Below are 6,142 nucleotides of genomic sequence, written 5' to 3' on the forward strand. Positions count from 1 at the left end.
AAGCACTGTCCCTTCCTCACTGGGAGATGTGCCTGATGACCTGGTTCTTGGAACCTTCTTCCAGGACACCTAATAGGAGCGTGTGGCCGAGTGTGCTTTGGATCTGATGGGAGGTGGTTTCGAATGCTGCCCTCGAGACCACACGACATCTGGGACTGGTCCCCACACATCCCCAGCAAGGCTTTCTCAGCCCTTCCAGCTTTGTAAGCAGCACACGGGTATTGCAGGACACAGGACCTGCTTCTGCCAGGTGAGTGACGGGGTCGTCCCGGAGAGAAGGCTCTCTCTCGGGTGGGCATGACTGGGAGTCGCCGTAAGAGCGGAGAGATGAAAGCTCATCCATCAGAGCACCTGTCACCGTGACTGTCACTGTCAGTACTCCTGGTGGCCCGTTCATTGCCTTTTTGATGAAGAACGTGTCACCTTAAAGAGTGAGGGCAGCATTTGGCCACATCCTGACGTTTCTGAAGTCTGGATCAGTCTGCGTTTGGTCGGGGAAACAGCCACTGCAAGTGACACGAGAACAGGGCTGCAGTGGAGGAGGGGAGGTTTGCTGAGTGTGGGAGGGGCTGGGGCCCGGAGGCTCAGAGAAACTCACCAAACCTCAGCACGAGGCCCCTAGAGCAGGGGACAGTCACCAAACCTCAGCACGAGACCCCTAGAGCAGGGGAGCGGCTAGGTGCCCGGGGTCCCCACAGACAGCACTCACAGATGGGGTGGCCTGAGAAACCCCCCATCTTAGGGAGTGGTTGGCCCCAATCTTCATGGCCTCCTGAGAATGACGGTACATTCCAGTCTCAAAGGAGCTGGCCACACTGGTGAGACCCAGCCGGAAGCTGCATTAGTTCCCTGGGCTGCAGGAGCAGCACCAGCCCCGGCGGCTTAAACGACAGAGACGTATTGTCCCACAGCCCTGGAGGCCAGAAGTCCAAGATCAAGGTGTCGCAGTAGACCACTTCCTTCCGAGGCTGGGAGGGAAAACCCGCTCCAGGCTCCTCCCCGAGCTGCTGGGGGTTTGCTGGCCACCTCTGGCATCCTCGGCTGTAGGAGCATCACCCCGATCTCAGCCTTTGTCTCCACAGGGCCGTTTCCCTGTATGAGAGTCTGTGCCCAAGTGTCCCCTTTGTATAAGGACATTGGTCTTATTGGATTAAGGACCTACCCTAGTCCAGCATGACCTCATCTTAACTAATTACATCCGTAAGGACCCGATTCCCACAGAAGGTCACCTTCTGAGGTCTTGGAGGTTAGGACTTCAGCATATGGATTTGAGGGAGACCCCATTTAACCTGTGACAGAGGGGATTCTGGAAAACCTAGCTCCTAGGCTTAGATGGGTGTGGTGGTAATAAGATGTGGACAGCCCCACACAGAGCTGGCTGAAAGTGATGCTTCCTCATTCATCCATTCATCCATTCATGAAATGTTCACTGAACACCTACTATGTGCCAGGCTCAGTTTGGGGTCGGAGACACAACGGTGAGTTAGGTCTTTCCCCTATATTTGTCCTGGGCATGAGTTGACAAGTAAACCCAGAATTTATCATTAATGACAGAATGTTCATGGGAGCACAGAGGGAGGCCAGCCCACTCGGAGACCAGCGATGGCCTCCCTGAGGATGGGCCGTGCAAAAGAGGAGGTGAAGCTTTGAGGGGGGCGGTCAGTGAAGAAGGCATTCCAGCTGGAGCCACCAGCCGGTCCCAGCAGCACAGACAGAGGAGCTGGGAGGAGGGGTTCCGGAAGGCAGAGTGCAGAGGCCTCTTGGGATCTCCAACAGAGGACTTGGGGGTGGGGAGCGGGGACGTAGGCTTGCCACGCCCAGTCCTGGACTTCTTCCCCATGTCCTCAAGTTACTTACGGGACAGCCGGGGTGGAAGTGACTTACAGAGGTGGCCGGCAAGTGCAGATGGCCATGATGAGTAATTTATGTTCCTGGGGGGCAGGGGGGCGGGGAGTGTTCATCCTGCAGAAGTCCTGCTCCTTCCACCCTCATCATGGGTCCCCAGGACCTGGTCCGGCACCTGGCCTGGTGAATTGCGGGCTCAGAAATGTTGGAAAGGACCGAGAAGCAGCTTATCTGACCATCGCCGCGCACCCGGCTGCTGCCAGCAGAGGGCCAACACGAGCGTGTTTGTGTTCAGCAGCCTTCCGAAGCGTCTTTGGATCTCCATCTCACACATCTGTAAAATTTGAACAAACAAGTTTAGAACCATTATCTTATTTCACGGGAGGACAACAGGCGGGCGGGAAGGAGGTGGTTCTGTCCCTGGTACAGATGAGCGTGAGGAGTCCGCAGAGAAGTCCTCCCCCCCCCACCCCCGTCTGAAGGCAGGTGGCAGGACCCCGGGGGAAGAAGCCAGGAGCCGTGTGCCCTGGAGGCAGGGGTCAGTGCTGGGGGACAGGCAGGTGAGAATGGGGAAGAAGCCACGTGGCTGGCTGGGCAGCGCGTTGGCTTTTTGACGAATGGTTTATTCGCAACAGAATCTCAGGCAGGGGCAGGAAGGGAAATGGCGGTGGTCGCAGAGGCCATGGCCGTGGTTCAGGAGGAAAATGCAGGTAGCTCCCCCCACCCCCCCTCGCTGGAGAAAGCAGTGCGGATGCTCCGGTGTGGAGCACAGCTGGGGGGATACCCAGAGTGGACAGACCGGGCAATTCTGGAATGCAGAACAGACAAGACTTTCTGGTGGTTGGCTGTGGGGAGGAGGGAGGCACAGGGATGACCCCTGAGGTCCGACCTGAGCATCTACCTGGAAGGTCACGTTTAGTGCTCAGAGCTGGGGGGGGGGGGGGGGGGATGGGGGGGGCTGGTTAGAGATCTGGAGAGTGGCTGGAGGGTTCCATTCTGGACATTCCAAGTTTGAGACGCCTGACACTTCTGGGCTCTTCCTTGCTTAAACTCCTTCACCACCACCTCCCCAGCCCCTGTCACCTAAGCCCAGGTGTCTGGTGTGACACAAGGTTTCTACACAGGGCAGGTCTACACAGGCTTCTAGGAAAGCCCGGGGCTGGAAGCATAGTCTGGGGAGTTCCTTTAAGGAAGGAAACACAATCGTGGATAGAAAATTCGACATGATTGCATGTTTTTATTTGGCTGACAAATATTACAATGGAAAGGGGCTCCCGGCAAGTGAGGGACTGAAGCCCAGGCGCCTGTGAGCCCCTCCCGCTCTCTCCCACCCCTCCAGGCCTTGGCTGCACTGTCCCTCTGCCTTCTTGTCCTCACTGGTGTCTCCTACTCATCCTCTGAGACTTGGCCTGGGGGCGCCTGGGTGGCTCAGTCAGTTAAGCGTCTGACTCTTGATTTCGGCTCAGGTCTTGATGTCACGGTTCGTGAGTCCGAGCCCTGCATCAGGCTCTGTGCCACAGCCCAGAGCCTGCTTGGGATTCTTTCTCCCTCTCTCTGCCCCTTCCTGCTCGCTGGCGCGCTCTCTCTCTCTCTCTCTCCCCTCAGGCTGAGCGACAGCCTCCTCTCTGACCCTCCAGGTCAGCTGCCTCCTACCCCTTGAGATTATGAGCTCCTCCAAGCAGGGCTGCTCTCCCTGGGCCCCCCGCCATCCCCCGCACAAGGCAGATGATACTTAATCAAGGCTATTTGACTGATAATCAATTATCAGCTTTTAGCTAATAGGTAGTTCATTCCAGAGTTCATGTTCCAAAAGATTTGGCAAAACAAAACTTTCAACAGGCAAAAAGCAAGCAAAAGATTCTAATATTTTCAAGTTCATTAAAAAAAAAAAAAAAAAGTTTCCTGTGTGTGCATGTATAGAGAGTCTGAGAGGGTCTCTTACTTTTCAAAAGGGCTCCCACCTGAGTGAGTCACCTCGCCTGCCATCTGCCAGAGCTCCGGAGGGAAGCTGGACAGGGATCCTTTGTCTCCATCTTACAGGTGAGCCAGCTGAGGCTCCCAGCTGCAGGGGAACTTGCTCCACCTACAGAACCCTTGGGCTTGGATTCAGGGTCTTGGTGTTTTGGTGTGGGGCGTGGGTAGCGGGAAGGAGGAGGCGTGACCTTGCGAAGGCCACCAGGCACCTGCTCAGTGCTGAACAAGTGCCAGGCCCAGCTATGCCACTGGACAAGACCCGTCCTTGCCCTCAGGAGGCTCACAGTCAATGGCACAGAAGCAGAGAAGAGGCGAGTAACTAAGGCGCCCAAGGAAAGAGCAGAGACCAGGCACTATAGGCCTGCACATCCTCAGGCCCACAGAGCCAGGGCTGGCCCTGGAGGGCTCTGGTACTAACTGGGGAAGGAACAGCAACGTCTGTGGGATTGATCCCAGGGCCACCAGGTTGGCAGCTTCTGCCCACTGAAAGGGCAAACGCTGGAAGACAGAATGCCAGCCCGGAATTCTTCCTCTGCAAGTTAGGAATTATTCCTTCTGAAATTCTCCCATCCTTCCAGACCAGCCTAAGCCCCCTTCTCCATGCAGCCTTCCTGGATTCCTTCTGCTGGCAGGATCCGCCCTACCTCCAATTCCCAAGGCATGATACCTCTCTTATGGCTCGAGTCCACGGGGCCACAGCATGGCCTCCGGGTCAGTCTTTAAGGCCACTCTTAGAGGGACATCACCGGTGTGACTCAGCTCCCCCTCACCCCCACCTCCTATAACAGGGGGAACTGACATTTGTTGGGTGCAGGGACACGAGCTGTTTTTCACAGATCATCTCTTGCAACCCTCAGAGCAATGCCCTTGCTGCCACTGTGGAGAGCCTCTCAGCAGTCATAGCTCAGGCTTTGAAACCAGTCTTGGGTTACACCCCATCTCCGGGGCTCCCAGGGCAGGTGGACTTTGCACTGGCTACTGAGCCTCCCAGAGGCTGGTCTTTTCCTCTGCTGTAGGGACACCATGCCTGCCCTCCCCCAACATTGGCTGGCCCCCCGTGGTAACTATGATCATTATAGGAACCAGGCTCAAAACAGGTGGTAATAAATGTATATTCCATCAATGGGCTCACGAACGTGCAACAATGTGCCTCGCCCTTGAGCAAACTTTTTGCGCCTGGAAGGAGGCGGGTGTCAGGGGAGACTTGATGATGCTAATTGGAAGTCGGGTGGTGCTAAACTGCGAGGCTGGGGGAGGCAGCCACAAAGCCATCCGCCTTCTTGTTTAAAGTGAGTTATAATTCTCCAGGGAACGAGGAACCAGGCGTTTGCTTCAGCAGAGAGAAGGAAGCCGACCACCCCTACCTCTTGTGCCCCAGTTGTGTTCCCAGGCTAATCAATACCAGGTCGAGGACCTAGGCAGTCTCCTGGGGGTCCGGGAGGAGCCTCGCCAGGGACCCAGGCCCGACGGCACCATCCAGACGAGGTCCCAGCAGATGCTGCTGCCAGGGCACTGAGAGCACTGGCCCTCTTCCCCCGGGTCACTGGTGCCCAGAACAGACCCAGCGGAAGTGCACTGAGTGGTTCCCTTCCACAGAATGATCGCCTTACCCGTCCTTCCGGGGCTACTGGCCTACATCGGGGAGCGTGCTCTGTGCACAGGAATAGCGCCCTGGTGGGGTGGTTCTATGCGGGGTGGAAAGCATCTGGCAGCCACGTTCCAGCCCACTCTGCCTTTTCCCGGCTCTGCGACCTTGAGCTGATGCCCCAGCCTCAGTTTCCCCAATTCTGGCTCCAGGCGGTGGAATTTGCTGTGTCCTACTCACACTCTAAAAAAAAAAAAAAAAAAAAAAAAAAGCTTCTGGGCCAGGGCATTCTGCCTCTTCCTGGCCCCTCAGGGATTCATTTGCATTCTTGGAATAAAATTGTTGACTGTACTTCATGCTCAGCCACACATTTAAATGCTTAGGCGAGGTTTATTTTGGAGAAGGAACTCTCCGGAATGCGGGCAGGGCGGGCCGCAGCCGCCCGCCTCCCCTCAGAGAGGCAATCAGCCCCCTGCCGAGGCTGGAGGCGACCGGGGGCTGAGCATCCCGGACCCGGGGGAGGCGCTGTCCAATGAGAGCCTCGCCCCAGGGGCTGTCTCGAGGTTGTTGAGAAATGTCTCATTTTTATATGTAAATAAATCATTTCCAGAGATTGCTCTGATCGCAGCAGGCTGCCGCTAAAATGTTCTAAGTGGCCCTTTGCCACCGTAAACTTTGTTAAGCGTTATTATCGTGTTTGGTTCTGTATTTCTCTGCTGATCTCACAGAGTCATCCAC

The 6,142-nt window shown here is 56.1% G+C and overlaps 1 long non-coding RNA gene across 1 annotated transcript; it reads right to left on the bottom strand.

Annotated features, from left to right (window-relative positions):
• Window positions 1-524: 524 nt before the first annotated feature.
• LOC132670243 (uncharacterized) lies at window positions 525-5,881 on the bottom strand. Its single transcript, XR_009606543.3, has 3 exons — window positions 5,430-5,881; window positions 644-2,179; window positions 525-603 (listed from the first exon to the last, which is right to left on the bottom strand). It is a non-coding gene; the product is annotated as an uncharacterized LOC132670243 (long non-coding RNA).
• Between the last annotated feature and the right edge of the window lie 261 nt (window positions 5,882-6,142).

Source organism: Panthera onca, chromosome B3 (assembly GCF_046562875.1).
Source record: "Panthera onca isolate mPanOnc1 chromosome B3, mPanOnc1 haplotype 2, whole genome shotgun sequence".
Classification (NCBI taxonomy): Eukaryota; Metazoa; Chordata; class Mammalia; order Carnivora; family Felidae; genus Panthera; species Panthera onca.